Genomic DNA, 17241 nt, shown 5'->3' with positions numbered 1-17241 from the left:
AACAGGAATTTTCTGCAATTTAACAGAACAGGTCTGTTTAAAAAGTGGAAAAGGATGTTTTTTTTAAGAAAATTTGTAAGTTCCATACACCAAATATTACCAATTTCCTGTAAGATTACGCTATCTGGTAAGATTACAGGTGTTGTACGCTTTCCCCCACTAAAAGGACAGATGAAATTGGACAATATGATGGAAATATCAATTTTTGTATGTATGGGTAAATTCCGAAAAACAGTTCGTAAAATGAGATTCTTTCTGACGAATGTTCACAGGACTCCGCCCCGGTCATTTTTTTTTCAATTCTTGAGTTTGAGTGTAATCGCCTCGCAAGATGTCAGGTGGGTTAATTCGATATATCATGACACCATCCCAGAGTTTAGTGACCTATTGTGATGGTAGATATAAATTTTCCGAATATAATTTCACTTTCTCTTTTCTCATTCACCCGTCAGTGCAGTGGCGTGATGAGCCAAAATGTTTTAGGGGCGCAACATAGGGAAGCTAATTTTGAAAATCTAATTTTGCGGTAAGTTTTGACATTATATTCAACAAATAATATCACATGAAGTGAAAATGGAACAAATTTATGAACTAAATTAATAAACCAAGATGTCTAATTGTTTGATTGAAGAAAAAACAACAACAATCATTGATTTATTAAAAGAATTGAAAGAAGCAAACTTATCATTCAATTTATGTAACAATAGAGACCATCATAATTTCCCAATGACGTTTTGAATAACAACTATCCATCAAAATATGAATATACAAACCCTTTTTGCGCATGTTCAGCTTACTGTTGGGAATTGAATATGTTAGACTGTAGCCATTGCAGCCAACAATACACATTTAAGTTATCATTGTTTTTTTAATGAAAATATGATCATGTTGCTTGTTGCTACATAAAAGTCATTCGAAGGGAGCTTGACGCCTCCCCCCCCCCCCCATCCACGACCCCACCCCGGCCCTTAGAAGTATAATTCAATGCATTCGGTCACGTTTCATATTAGCTAAGCAGGGGGCCAAAGTTTGCCGTTGTCACCAAACCCGGCGTATTGAGCTGCATGGACGACGAGGGGAGCTAATCGGGTCACTTTATTCCTTAACTATCCCATCATTCGGAGATGTCACATTCATTATAGTGAGTATGTAAACAGCCGTGACAGGGGACGAATGAGAAAACATGAATCTCACCTCTTGAGGGCGAGAAGCACAAGTTGTTTTGGTAAGAGATATTAAAAGTGAAGGCTTTTCTCTCTTCCCGTAAGTGAAAGGGATTGTCAACCATTGTTACATCGTTTTTATAGGCTTATGATAATTGTATCTGAAGATGAAAGATAAAGAAAAAGCAGAGATTTGAAACTTGATTGATGAGAAGTCTGTCAGGATCAGGATCATCACCAGTTACGATAAACACACTCTTAAAAATTAACAAAAAATTTATAAAAATGCTACAAATTTCAAGGAAAGGGGAAGGGATTACAATTGTTTTGCCTAGTCTTTTACTGATTGCTTTGCCAATCAGTGGCGCACCGTATGTCACAGCAAGGGTGGGGGAGGAGGGGGGGGGGCAACGAGTGAAACAGAAAAATGGACATCCTGAACCATGTCTCATAAAATCATTCTTGCTTGCAAAGATAAATTGTTTCCCTAGTTGAGATTGATTCATAAAACATGTAAAATTGCTCAAACTGGTTAGATAATGTAGGAAACATGATGAAAACTAGATGATGTTTAAAATGAAATGCAGTGGTTTATCGCACAGAGAAAATGCATTTTATCTAACCAGGTAACTTTTTTCTGCTTTTGAGAGGGGTGGGGTGGGTTCGAGCTCTAGACAGGTCTCGAGCGAAAACAACGAACTCTAACAAAGGCTCGAAACTCATGAAATTCATCTCCAGTACGTCAATCAATGAGGGCGGGTGCAGCGTATTCAGAACTTCTATCTCAAAATCATTTTAAGAAAGATGTCTCATCGTACCTTCGCCGACCTATATCCGATGTTGGGTTTCTGGGTGCTGAAGGAGCCAGATATTCTTCTCCCTCCCGCGCGAAGAGCGGGAGCTTTGACAGTCATCCCTTTTTTATAGAGTCAGTGAGCGATAGCACACGCAGTGAGATAGGGGTGGTCACATGAATGAGGTAGTTCATTCTCGTGCGAAGCGAGAAAGCTTTGACCTTCATTTATATTTTATTTCCTTTGTTTTTTATAGAGAGGGTGTGATAGAGATGAGAAAAGAAATTCCGTAGCTTCGTCGACTAAAATATCCCACAATGCTTAAATGTATCATGAATAGTATCCATACAATAACATGATAACATAGGCAGATTGTCCGTTTACGAAAATACAAATTTGATGATTTTGTTTCTTCAGGAGGGAGGACGGGGGGTGAACTATCGCCATCCAGATCCTAACCATCATGAACATTGCCATGGCGAGCGTTCAGATTCAGCTTTGATGTTGGTTTGTTCATATTTTCTTTTCCTTCTTTTTCTTTTACTGAGAAAAAAAAACATGTTCGACATGCCTCCGTATTCAAGGTTACATTTTTTTATATTCCACATGCCCATACATAACACACATGCAAGCTATCCATTAGTAATCCCATAATTTATACCAGAACATAGGCCTACATAGGCTGTGCTTTATCTATCACAATGTTTGCTTTTCATGTTTTAACAAAATACAAATGTGGATAAATCATGGATAATATACAAAAACTGTTTTCAATGGGTGGTCTGCATATTTTCTTTTCTGGGGTAGTCACGTTTGAATGCTTGAATGATGAAATGAATTTTGTCCCTTGCAACTCTGCAATTATTTCTCATCTACCCCCCCCCTCTCTCTCTCTCTCTCTCTCTCTTATTCGCTTTTAACTTATAAAAAGTTGTCTTATTCAATAACAACAAAACTAAACTACACCATGTACACGTAGATTACAAGTAATGAAATAATAGCACATGTCTCATATACACTCTTAAAAATATTGGGCAACATACTGTCCACACAACAATTGGTTAAAACTTTATCCAATTCTGGGTAGTTTTAAACCAATAATGTGTGCTTTGGGTGAAAACTACACAGTATTGGCTGAAAACTACCCAGAGTTGGATAAAACTTTTAACCAATATTTATGTGGACAGTATGTTGCCCAACATTTTAAGAGTGTATGGGCTGACTAATTTCCTATAAAAGATAAGAGGCAACTTAATGAAAACTTGACATGAAATCATATAGTAAAACAGTGTTGTAATAAAAACCGAATGGCGTTTTTTTTTTACTGTGTAAGACAATGCTACACTAAAACTCTTTTATACCTTCTTTTAATATCTGTGTTGGTAGTCTCCTAAGTGATTATTGTTATTTTCATCTAAAAGAAATAAATTGATACAATAATAAATACATAAAACCTGTTTTCATTCTGAGCTGATTTCTTTGGTACACTAATGAGAATCCAGTTTAAAAAAAAGATAATATATTCAAGACATGATAAAAAGTGGGACATAAAAAGAAAACTGAGGTATTCTTAACTGACAAACGACAATAACCTCAGTTTTTTCGTGGAAAACTTCAAAATAAAAATATAACTTACCCTGCGCTTGGAATTTACTTGTTCTCCCTCCATTTTCGCAGATTAATTTCCTTATCTATATATGTAATGTAATGTATATCAGCTTGTCTTTTATAGGTTTGTCTGAACTACTCAAACCACCATGTTGAAACTATAAACGTGTTACACGCGTCAACCTGTCGGGGAAACTGTATTTGTCGAAGTTTATTCGAGACTGTTCTGAAAATAGCATCTGACGCTGAATGACAAGGTATAAACCATCTCAGGTCTTCCTCGCATTGTAGCTTGTTTGACAAGATTTAGGAAAAAATATAGCTCTGCAGAGTATTAAAATCATGAAAAAGGGTTAGCTTGTTTATCTTTTGTCAGATTCGTCTTTATAATACTGGAGGAACTTCAAGGGGCTAGAACCCCCCCCCCACGAAAAAAAAAATCATAATGTAAATAATGATTAAAATCCGAAGAATCAAACTAAAATTCAATTTTTACTCATTGTATTCCATAATTGTTAATCGCATTAAATTTTATCAAACATCTGGCAGATTGATGCTATGGAAATAAAAGACAGAAAAGTTGTTCTTGATTCACGGATGATAATATCGTAGCACTTTGATATAATTAATAACACATTTCTGTCAAGACGTTACTAATACTGATCCCTTCTGTCCCTAAAAAGGACAAAGCTTCAAAAAAACGTAATTATGTATTATACAATTTGAATCATTTTCCATTGATAAAGATAAAGAAAATATTACAATCTTATTAGTAATCGATGTAGGCCTGAATACTGATATAATTTTTTATTTTGTATATTACAACGAAGAAAAACACACAACAAATAAAAAAGAAAAGCACATAGATCTAGGCCTATACGTTAGTTCATGACTATGGTATCCTTTCTAAATGAACTAGAGAAACATCGATCCAACAAAACAAAGTTATTGAATAACAAGTACGAAGCGGATAGAAGTCTTGAAACTTAAGAATAAAACTTCTAATAGTCGGATTTCACAAAATATAAGAATAAAAAATTCACTAATATAACCTTGTTTGTGATTTGCTTTATTTTCCTTTTGTTAAGAGAATGTAATGTCAATTGCAATATTGTCAAATTTTCGGTATCTAAAGAATTACAACCTGCCCGAAAAACGGGTACACTCGACTCTATCTTTAAATTCGTGTGGGATGGGGCGGGTACTTTTCTTTATACACAATGTCCCCGTCTCACAAAGAGTTGCGCTTGGTCCGATCAATCACGACTCCGGAAAGTCAGCAACGCCAACATCTAGAATGCATACATCCGTTTAAACTGTTTTCTTCATGCAATGTATAGTCGTACACACATCACTGTATTGGCAAATCAGTGTGCTCTCGTTTCCAAAGTGAAGTTAACAATAGAGACCATCATAATTTCCCAATGACGTTTTGAATAACAAATATCCATCAAAATATGAATATATAAAACCCTTTTTGCGCATGTTCAGTTACTGTTGGGAATTAAATGTTTTTAGGTTGTAGCCATTGTAGCCAACAATACACATTTGAGTTATCATTGATTTTTTTTGTTAATATGATCATGAATAATTATGACATTGATGGATGGTTTCCATAGATTGATTTGATCGATCACAACCCATTGTGAGACGAGAACCATCTTCCATACGTTTATACCCACGTGTTTATACCTCCGTCGGACCTCCGTGCTCATGGTGATAGCGGAGTGCGCTTGCCCAAACTCGTTTACTGTATGGTAGCTATTACAAAACGATGACAGAAATGAAATCGTTGTTTGATTAGTCTGTTATTGTATTACTAGCTTCTTCTGTCATCATTACCATTGGTTGACTATATTTTCTCACAGAAATGGGCATGGATGCCAGTCACCTCATTTCTCCACCCCACGCCGACACCCCCCCCCCCCTACCCCGCTTAAATGGCATTCTTTTCATAATACTGAATGGACTCTTATATGCTTTTCATGTCGGAAAGTGGAATTTTCATTTAGGTTACTCGAGAAGAATGTGCCTAATTTGCATATTATTTTCGTACAGGTGTTTGGAATTATCTTGATCGGCCGGATCACTAGATAGGGTTAGGATGATCGATGTATGTACGCTCGAAAAATATAATTCTAGTTATTTTCTAATCCTTGTTATGTAATTTACGGATTTTAAGGATTTGTTTTCTCGTAATATTGAGTGAGAACAATTTATATACTTATATCTTTTTCATACTGGCTGTTTCAAAGTTAACAAATCCTTAGCGGAATTATATTTTCTCGGTGGTTCCGCGACTCCACTGCTTGTTGGCATTTTACGTTAGGTAGATCATTGCACGTCCTGGTTCTGGTGCAGGTCGGACTGCAATCGAAGCAGGCCTGGGAAAGGGCTGATCTGGTCCGACTCATTTGATCCTCATCGAGTCTGAGACTTTGAATATGTAGAAGCTGCTACTCATTTGTGGTATCCTGGGTGATGTAGGTGGTGTGTAACCACCAGTAGCCTCTGACTTTGGGGTTTTTGTTGTTACTCCTTTCATTTTGTTGGTTTTGGTAAACCTCAATAAAGTCGAAGAAACTCAGATCTGTTGTCCCGCAGCATCTGTAAAGTTGCTCTGTTACGGTCTTAATTGGCTAACTCAACCCACCCCCCGACATTCACATTGCATTTCCTTAACCCCATACTATCCTCAACCCCATACTATCTTTTTTTTATATTCACACTGTCTTTCTTAACCCCATACTATCTGCTTAGCCGGGGTTAATGCCTTAACCCCGGACTATCCCACAGCTCATGAATATTGATGATTTCACCATACAGAGTGTGATTAACGTGCAATTTCGACTTCTGTGATTGGCTATTGCTTAGCCCCACTTTTCCTTAGCCCGGGTTCGTTTCACACTGCATCTCTCAGCACCGCAATTGTGGTGCTAGCACCGCAATAAGCCAGCTAACCCTGCTTTTTTTTGCAGGGCCAGATAGTACCGTACTATTTACCGTGCTAGCCCACTTTGCTAAAACGTAGTGTGAAAACGAAGTGGGCTAAGGCTTAACCCCGGGAAATTGGTCGGGCTAAGGCCCCCCCCCCCCCCCTTAGCCCCACCAATTTCCCGGGGTTAAGGAAAAAAAGTACAGTGTGAAAAGCATATGACTGGGATGTAGATGGAGGGGGGGAGGTCACACCAACCCTTGAAATGAAAGGTGAATGAATTGAGCGATGGTGTTTCCTACACTTTGTGCAAAAAGTTAACACAAACCTTTTACGTACATCAGTAAAATTATATATATTTGTTGATTAAAGAATATTGTTGCTTACACTTAATGCAAAGCTTTATTATTGTATCCCACAGGGAATACTTAAACCATATAATTTCCCTTCAGTGAGGTCTGGTGCAGGAAAGTTTCGAGTTTCTATCTCAATATTTAAAGGAAGGAGATTTCTGATTGTATCTTCGCCAACTTCTGCCCGATGTTGCGTTTACTGGGATGCCGAGAGAGGCAGAAATTCTTTTCGCTACCGTGCGGAGAGCGGGAGCTTTGTTAGTTATCACTTTTTTAGAGAAAGTAAGTGTTAGTCATGTTGGTGAGCAAATACAGCGAGATTAGTCTGCTGTGCAAACCCTTCAATCGAGTTAAGGGTCTGAATGTGCAGCCTATTAATGCCTTTTGTACTGAAGGCCCTACCGCTCAACAGCAAGTTTGGTACGTGCTAGTTTTGGCGTGGAGACCCACTTGTTGATCAAAGTTTCAATCAGGGTCTGTGCCTGCCGACTACATTGAGATAGGGATGGTCACATAGAAGAAGTAATATTCCTTCCTCTCGAAATCGGTAAATTTTTTAACTTTCGTCAAGTTTTTTTTTCATTTTCATTATTGTGTTAAAATGAATGCAAATGTTTATGATGTGTCAAATTGGCTAGGGTTATAGTCCCACACTGTTAAAAATAAAACTGTAAAAAACAGTATTCATTACTGGCAGCTGGGACTCAAACACTGTATGAACTGTTAAATTACGATGGGCTGTAAAAATGCAACAACAACAAAAAATTGATAAAAAAAAGACACCATTTTAACATTCATTTAACATGAAAATCGTCGTTAATTTACAAATACGAAGACTATTTATACGATAGATACACTGCGATCAACGCAAAAACACGAGAGTTCGTTGGTATTTTTACAAATATTATCATATTTTACTTTGTTTTACATTTAACTTGTAATTCTACGTTACACATCACTGCATAAATACGTTTAGTTTGTTAAATCACTGTGTCGTCTGTTAAAAGGTTGTAAATTTACGATTTTTCTTTGTAAAATTGCTAATATTTTTAACAGTGCATGCACTCCACAGAAACACCAGGAAAATTTGGGCTATCTTATTTTAGCATGCACAACATGCTGAATCAGAATGGATGTATGTGTATGTGAATTCATATATATGTATAAAGATAGATGTAGGTAGAGAGTGTGTGTGTGAAAACGAGCAAGGGGGAGAATATCTTCTTTTTTTTTAATAGTAATTTAGATGCACTCCGAAACACACCTTTAATAAATATATGTATTCATACGAACAAAAGATTTGGTAGTCTCTATAAATAAATATATAGTAACCCTTACAAAAAATTCCTGTAGTACTCTGTGATATGTACTGCAGGAAGTATCGCAGGAAAGTACTGCAGGAATTACGTGCACGTAATTTGGGACGGTACTACAGAAATGTACAACAGGAGTACAACAGGTCCGTGTCCTGTGATACTTCCTGTGGTAATAACCGCATAAGTATGGCAGGAAGTATGACAGGACACGATCACCACAACCGCTACAACCGCTACAACCACTACCACACTACTATTAGTACTACAGGACAGTATCACAGGATAGTATCACAGGATAGTATCACATGATAGTATGACAGGACAGTATGACAGGATAGTATGACAGGACAGTATGACAGGACAGTACTACAGGAATACCGCAGACCAGTATCACAGGGAAGTACTACAGAACAGTATCGCAGGACAGTACTACAGGAGTACCGCAGGCTTCTGGTACTGTGTCCTGTAGTACTGTCCTGTGATACTGGTCTGGTATTCCTGTAGTACTGTCCTGTGATACTGGTCTGGTATTCCTGTAGTACTGTCCTGTGATACTGGTCTGGTATTCCTGTAGTACTGTCCTGTGATACTGGTCTGGTATTCCTGTAGTACTGTCCTGTGATACTGGTCTGGTATTCCTGTAGTACTGTCCTGTGATACTATCCTGTGGTGATAAATAGTATCACAGGACAGTATGACAGGACAGTACTTTAGGAATTCCGCAGACCAGTATCACAGGAAAGTACTACAGAACAGTACTACAGGACAGTACTGCAGGAATACCAAGAGACCTTACCGCAGGACAATTCCTGCAGTACTGTCCTGTGGTATTCCTGTGATACTGATCTTTGATATCTTCTGTGGCATTATTGGTCTCATCCTGCAGCCTTCTTGTGATACTTTACTGTGGTAATCCTGCAGGGGTATTCTTGTTGATTTCCTGTGACAATCCCATGGTATTGTCCTGTAGTAGTCTGTGCGATTTTCTCACGACACCGTCCTGCACTGGTTTGTTAGGCGTAGTAGTTTGTAAGAATTTCCTGTGATCCAGCACAACAACTTTGACATCTTGACTAATGAAAAGAGGCGTGAAAAAACCCACAAATTTGCAAAGACGTTAAAAGCATATTCACATACCTTTATTATGTATGAGCTGTACTATGCACAGTATAGAACATCTTTGATATCATAAATGACTGCTAGAATAATGCAGTAACATTTCATCTTTAGGATAAGACATGTACAAAGATTTATATCCATGAACATTGAGATGCCACATGAACTACTTTCACTATTCATACATTGCTGCCATTTTGAGATCACATAAAGAAAGCTAGATTCGACCCAGAATCCTTCCCTCTAACACAACAATAAGCGATTATTATTAATACCTTGGTCACATTCCTTGACCGGTTGCCTTACGGCGAGGCAAAATCAACAGTTTTAGGTATTCCTGTACAAACCACCCACGTGTAGCTGGTAGTAGCTGGTACAAGGATGATTAAGACTGTTAATTTTGACTCGACGTAAGGCCACGAGCCGGCGAATGTAACCAAGGCTTAACCAGTATTATGGTTGCAAAAAAAACTGTAATAGCTGAGCAATTGCATTTTCCCCTTCTTGTCAACACCCGATTGGCTTAATACTAAAAGCAGAACATCCTTTACTCAACCATGTTATGAAACAATGGATAACCACTTCTGCATGTACAGATAATGCATGGTGCACATACAGTAAGGGATGAAATTATGATGTGTTGATCACCAGTATAAACTTAAAGTACATGAACGTAATCATAATCACTTCATTTTGCTCAGAATTCACTTAAGTCCATAAATACTGAAATATATTTTTGAATGAATTTCACATGATTTAGAACGTTCACCATAGGTTAGAAAAAATATGAACATAAGATTACTTTGCCAAAACGTAGATCAAATCTATTGAGACATTAACCTTTTTGACATTGAATAGGCATATCATTTTACACAGTCTTCTTGTCTAAGAATTGCTCCAACTACGTATTGAAGGGTTATATATGAATGTAAGCATGAGCCCATCATAAACACGAAATTGCGGCATGTAATTTGATTTGCTACATGTCATAATTGATAACTAAATGACGTTCAATACTTGATGTTGCTACATAAAATAATTAAGGTCATGTGGCAATGTGAATTCATACCTACTCGAGTCATTTAGTAATTTCAATTAGTATATGACCTAATTAATTATGACATATAGCTCAAAATTGACTTGAATAATTATGACCAATTTGATTGACCTCAATTATTTGAAGTAGCAACATCAATTATTTAACATAAGCACTCTCAATCGAGTAACTCTTCTTTAGGTCATGTTACTATTCGAATTGGAACATGTCATTGTTTAGGTCATGCAGCAATTCAAATTACTTGCTCAAGTAAACAATTACAATTGTAATATCACGCAAAATGAATTAGCTGTACATGACATAATTCTGTTCTTTGATGGGCTTATGCTTCCATATATTAAGTAAATGGCTTTAATTCTTAATGATTATCCAAAAATTCATATACATAAAATAAACCAATATGAAGAGCATCATATCCAAAGTGATCACCAGTTCACCCAATGTTACAGTACAAAAATAAAAAGCTGATTTTCTTATGTACTTTCACACATGTTATACATGTGCACTGTATGTCACTTGACCCTGGCAGACAATAGAATTGACAAGCAGTGAGTCCTACATGTACATGTAGCTGCCTGGTTTGCATACTTTAATGTTATATGAATTTCAATCATGGCCATGTGCTGTTTATACACTAAATGGAGGGATCTTGTCATAATGTTATGTCAATTAAAAACTGAATAAAATCCCAATTATCCTGAATAGCTAGACTAGCCCCCTTGCAATGGACATTGTAATCTTGTTTTCTTTTACCTTTCATTATTTTTGAAAATTTTCATACAACTAGGGCTGGGACTAAAACCCGGGTACCCGAGTAGAAAAATCAATACCCGATACCCGAAAATTGCTCACCAGTATAATGTACATGTATTTGATTTGTAATGCGTAGTGTAAGACATGATTGTAACTCATTACAAAAGTACACAAGCCTCATTTTGAATTTCACCAATTACCCTCTAAATATCCATAAATATACAAGTTTTCAAGTGATGATGATGTGACCGAGATCGTTCAATCATCGCCATGTTTCTTTTGCAGCGCAGTGACGTCATCCAGCCACTGCGACGCAAACCAATTTATGAATGAAAATATAGTAAGCATGCGCATTGCAAGCCTCAGCCCCACGCAGTATTACGTCAAAACAAGTCTGCAATACTCTGTCACCTCATACCAAAATCGACCTACGAAGCACCAGCCAATCACGTTCTTGTTACCATTTTTAGTTCATCATAAACCGAAAATGGGAACACGATCGTGATTGGCTGGCGCATTTGACGCTCCGAAACCCGGAAATCAATTGACTTTGTTCACGTAGCGATACAAACTCACGAACACGATGTAATATCGATGCTACTTCGTAAGATTTTGACGGAAAAGCAAGAATAAAAATTTGCTTACCTGTGCAGTATCGGTGAGAAAACCTTTTATAATTCATATGATATATAGGAAAGTGGAATTCTAGGTCGATTTTGGTACGAGGTGACAGAGTATTGAAACTTGTTTCGATGGAATACTGCGTGGGGCACGGGAGGCTTGCAATGCGCATGCTTACTATATTTTCATTCATAAATTGGCTTGCATCGCATTGGCTTGATGACGTCACCTATGGGGTTTTTCCACCAGTCATATTTCAAGTGACATGATTTTCAGGTACCCACCCGAAAATTACCACGGGTACCCGAAGAGAAAAAACCCGAAAGTCCCAGGCCTACATACAACTCTTTGTTTTTTTTTATACTTTATCAAAGCTTTTATGATTATAAATGTAATTAAATAATTTGACTTGATAAATGTATATTACTGGTATACTAATTGTGAATTTTTAGCAAGAAACAGTATTTGTGTTGGATTAATACATAAAAATGTTGCGAAATTTCGGAACAGTGTACCCAGGCATCACAAATTTGGTCTCAAAAGATGTGCAAGACTTGAAAGTAAAAAGGCAGCTAACAGCCTCCCAGTTATTAACCCTTAGTTAAATTGGACCAATTTGACCCCCCCCCCTTCCAAAAATTTTGCGACCATGCTGTCGCACAATTTTTTTAAAACATGCCTCTTTCTAGTCTTGTGCATCTTTTGAGACCAATCTTGTGTCACCCGGTACGTGGTTCTGTAATAACGTGACATTATGTAAGTACATGTCATACCAAAAATTGCTCAAAAACGTGATTTTGTGTACAAAGTCAATGCAATAGAGGAAAAAGTATGATTTTGTATTCTAATTACGCATAAATTAGTATTATCACTTACTAACAATTTGCGTGAAATAATTTACAATTTAATTTTGTAAATTATGCCCTAGACAACCCATGTGCCAATGTTAGACGCGATTGTGCGGTCAAGATCTCAAGGAAGGGGGGGGGGCCCTGGAAACCCCCCCTCCCCCCTTCCCCGGCCATATCAACTCCCAAAATACCCTGGCTTTAGTTGACTTTCTGGCTCCTCTTGAGTAGTCACCATTCATTGGACAGCTTGTTTTTATCCAAGTCTGTATAGCACGAGGCAGCTTAATCTGTAGAAAAAAAAACACATACCATTACGATAACATGAACAACATAAAAATACAAGAAATAAGGTGTTTTGCCCCCATCTAGATCTCTTTTCACAAGTACACATCTATCGGATAATGAGGTCCTTGCGGCTATCTCTCTTAGCATATTCTTGCTTATAAAAGCAAACTAAGCCGAAGAGTGACAAACAATTTATAATGCAAACAAATTGTCATAAGCACATATTGAAACTCTTTAATAAAACAATGAAGAATAAATCTACATCTTCTAACAAGGATTACACTGTATGCCACTGCATGAATACAATCTGCTTAATTTTGTAATTATAATATCTACTGAAGTGAATGCCTACCGGTATATAATCACCTTTTATGAACTCCAACCGTGTCTTGTACAAGAACATGGCCTTTTCTGTGTACACCTGTAGTATCTTTCCCACATAATGCTGGACTTGCTGCTCGATCATCCAGAGATCCCTCTTTGAATCTTTAATGAAATGAAATGAATTTGAGTGACATAGTAAAATTTTATTTGCAGGTTAATACAAATACATGATGTAATAAAAATACATGATAAAACTTCTTCATTTCCATATTTCAGTGTTACAATTCAGGTGCAAAGAGTCATATTCTTTAATAATATTCAACATAAAATCAATGAAAACTAGTGCTGTTGTCGATAGGCCTCATATCGACATTGATGTCGACATACGAAGGATTTTCAAAATTCCGACATGTCGACATGCACGCACCCACATCGACATGTAAACATAAAATAAAAAGGGGTCTAGCCTACAATCACGAGTGTAAAGATTAGCTGAAAAGTTAGAAGCATTTATCCACAGTAATTGGCGCGATTAAAAGGTTTATTCAGCTTAGCAGCGCATTAAATGAAAAGAGAATATCTGCGAGCTGTGCGGCAGTAGAAATACGTCAGTGCAGGGCCGGCCTGCCCGATCGAGCCGCCCTCGATATCCCGTTATAGCGAGAGTAGCATTCACCGTACCCATCCACGGAAATATGTACCCATCGCGCGCTATTCACCGTGCTTGATAATACGTTGCTCCTCAATGCATTACTTTTCACATAAACGTGAGCAGCAGCGAACACGTGTTTTTGTCAAAGTTGTGACTGCCGCAATTGAGCGCTTACTTCATATCACGAAGTCACAGAAAACTTCCCTTCATTCGTTTGGAGATCGTTGCACGGATCGCCGCGGAAGTGATACTGAAATTATCGGTCGATTTTCATTACTTTTCATTGTCAAATTGAGGAGCTTGCGTTTGCAGCAATGATCACTGTTGTAATTGGTGATTCTCAAATTGGCTACGAGTGTTATTGAGCAATGCTTTCGAAACCGGATCCTGGTACAAAAACTTGATTCTCCAGAAAAAAAATGTGGATTAAATCGGTGATTTTGGAAGCTCAATTCCCGAACTGAGCCTGTATTATATAGATCTAGTGTGGGGATATCACTCGTGTCAAGGTGAATATATTTGATTGAGAGTGTTGTTCCACGATCGAATGCTTTTTTTTTATGTTAGGGAGCCCAGGCTAAATTACGGTCCCTTTTTCATGTCGACATTGTCGATGTCGGGATTAATTTTTAAGCGACATGTCGACATGGATTTTTGTTCCCGACAACAGCGCTAATGAAAACATTAAAAGTAGAGGAGCATTTTAACCTTACTCACAGTCTGTTATTGTCGCTAAAGTCTTTACAATAAGAAGATTGGGCACTTTGCCGACATCGCGTAATGCTTTGCATCGATTTACATGTATAATAGTCTTTGTGCCTAGTCTTTTCTATGTAGTGTCTTTAATATGTAGATAAAACATGCGTCCTTTAGCTAGTTAGACGAACAATTTTGGAAATTAAAGACGGATCCATATTTTATCAACCGGAAGAGAAATTAGTGCTTAAATGAAGCTATTTGAGGGATATTGATGATATTTAGGGTGAATTGACTTCACATCTTTTCGTAAGTTTGTCATGTTCATAGAAGGCCGGACTTGATTTTATAGAAACCTCTTTTAAATTTGTGGGATTGCCTACCTCGAGTGAAGTTTGTGCAGGCTCCACTCCACTTCACTATTGCTACACTACGCTCCACCTACCCAAACTTTGAGACCGTGAACTGGATCTGTCTTATTCCGAGTGACAAAAAGTGGGATCTTATGGGGGGGGATATCAAAATCATGCAACATCACGCTCTTTAAAAAAATTAAAACTAATATTCTTCCTGCACACAAAGTTTCAGTTCTTCTCCATGCCTCTATCCGTCTCAAAATTGATGATTTAGAGCCAACATGAAGTTTCTCACACGTATCAATATTCAATACATCGCATGCGTGTGAGGTCGGTCGGGTCAGACCAGGCCCGGTATCTCGCGAATATTGCATCCGCATGCAATGTTTTGAAATCGGCAGCGAATTATAAATATGTGTGAGGAACTTCATGTTGGCTCTAAATCACCAATTTTGAGACTGATAAAAGCATGGAACTAAATGAAACTTTGTGTAAAGTAAGAATATTAGTTTTAATTCTTTTTAAAAATCAAGATGTTGCATGAATTTTATATTCCCCACCCCCATAAAATCCCACCTCTGTCACTCAGAATATCAGATCGAGTTCATGGTCTCGAAGTTCGCGTCTGTAACGTTGGCGAAGAACAATAGAAAACAAGATGGCGGCGTAAACATCGGGCAAGTCTCTTCCGTCTAATCATGATATTTTTCGCATTTTTTGGAATGAATTTCTTCTTCAAAAATAACGACGAGAGCGTAGAAATGTTGGAAATTAAGTTTTATCCCATCATGGGACCCATGTACATGATTTAGGTCTAACGTTAGGCTAGATCTTTTAGAAGGAAAGTAGAAATCTCGGGGCCGGGGGTGAAAGTTTCAAGTTTTGGCTTCCTCTGTGTGGGTATATGAGAAAGGATCCCTGGCTTCATATGAGAGTGACCTTACGAAGTTACGTTAGTAAATGATTTTCACTCTCTAGAAGCCGCCTGGCTAGGCCTACAGCCATTCCCGATCACGATATTTTGAAAAGTGGTGGATATATTGACTTCAAATGTGACTGAGAGACTTGTCATGACATTTGGGAACAAATATTGGTGATGAGGTATGCTGGTATTAATCGGCCGGTGCGAAACTGCATTAGCGCCCACCCCTGACCTGGCTACAATCATGACAATACAAACATCCTCACCGCCGCCATCAATATACTACTAACTTAGCCAGCCGTTGGCCGTCCCCGGCCGCGCACACCGCAGATCAGCCCCCACCCGATAAGCGATCGGGAACAACGGCAGTGCAGTGGCCGTACGGTAATGATTAAAAAGTCGAAGAAATTTAAGTGCATGCCGCGCCAAACTACGAAAAATGGATCTAACTTACTGTTTAGCCTGTTGTGTGAATGTCTTAAGAAGTCGTTGTCCGAATCTGATCCATATTCTGTTAGTTTTTGTTGAAATATTGACGGCCTTCTTCATCAAGCTTCGGGTTCAGCTGAGCAGTTACGAACGTTTTTTTTCAAATGGCGGAACCGGAAACACGTATACGGTACAGTCCGTGCGTTTGTACGGGGAGCTCGGAGGGGGGGGGGGGGGTCTTACTTTTTACTTGGCAACCAGACAATTTGACTATTTTCGCCATCATTTATATATCATATTATTAACGTAAAGGAATTGAATAAAGTAAAATTCAAATATTTATTTCTTCTTCCTTTCTTTTTCTTTTCTATGTCTTTTAATTTTTTTCTTTCTCTTTATTCTTTTTTTTAATATAAGGATAGGATTTAAAAACATGTCTCACAATTTTACTGAAAATATGTTATATAGGCCTATAGTATGCAAGTAGGATGACAAAGAAAGCAATGAGGAAAATCACAGCTCCAATCCTATGTATTTTTAATTTTATTTCTTTTCAAAAACACACATTTTATCCTTTCTTGCGATCGAAGGAAAGATCCCTTTATAAGGTTCAAGTAGTAAAAGAAAATAATCTTAGATCAAGTGCCGGCAGGGTATTTTGATAAGGGGTGGAGGAGCAAGACAAGCAAATATAAAGATACCATTTTGAAGCGAAACATAAGAAAAGATAATAACTTTGCCAACGAGGTAAAAAATAATATGATATCGGTTGTGACACTTTAAGGATGGAAAATAGTTTGAAAATATATAGATACAAACTTCATACAAATTAGAAAAAAAGAAGCAAAATAAACTGCCATCATATGTGAACAGAGATACAAGATTGTTCTTGCAATTAAAAAACATATTTACAAACTATATATAGCTTCGCATCATAAAAATAGATTGAAAATATCCAATTTTATTTGATTTAAAAAGAAATAGATATAAACCAGCCTGGCTAACATATT

General features: G+C 37.5%; 1 long non-coding RNA gene across 1 annotated transcript; it reads right to left on the bottom strand.

Annotated features, from left to right (window-relative positions):
• Positions 1-9286: 9286 nt before the first annotated feature.
• Positions 9287-16406, bottom strand: LOC129271432 (uncharacterized). The gene is made up of 3 exons (XR_010292616.1): positions 16257-16406; positions 13219-13338; positions 9287-12854 (listed from the first exon to the last, which is right to left on the bottom strand). It is a non-coding gene; the product is annotated as an uncharacterized LOC129271432 (long non-coding RNA).
• Between the last annotated feature and the right edge of the window lie 835 nt (positions 16407-17241).

The sequence above is a fragment of the Lytechinus pictus genome, chromosome 2 (genome assembly GCF_037042905.1).
Source record: "Lytechinus pictus isolate F3 Inbred chromosome 2, Lp3.0, whole genome shotgun sequence".
Lineage (NCBI taxonomy): Eukaryota > Metazoa > Echinodermata > Echinoidea > Temnopleuroida > Toxopneustidae > Lytechinus > Lytechinus pictus.
The sequence above is the reverse complement of the archived record's forward strand: the minus strand, read 5'-3'. Positions and strand labels throughout refer to the sequence as shown.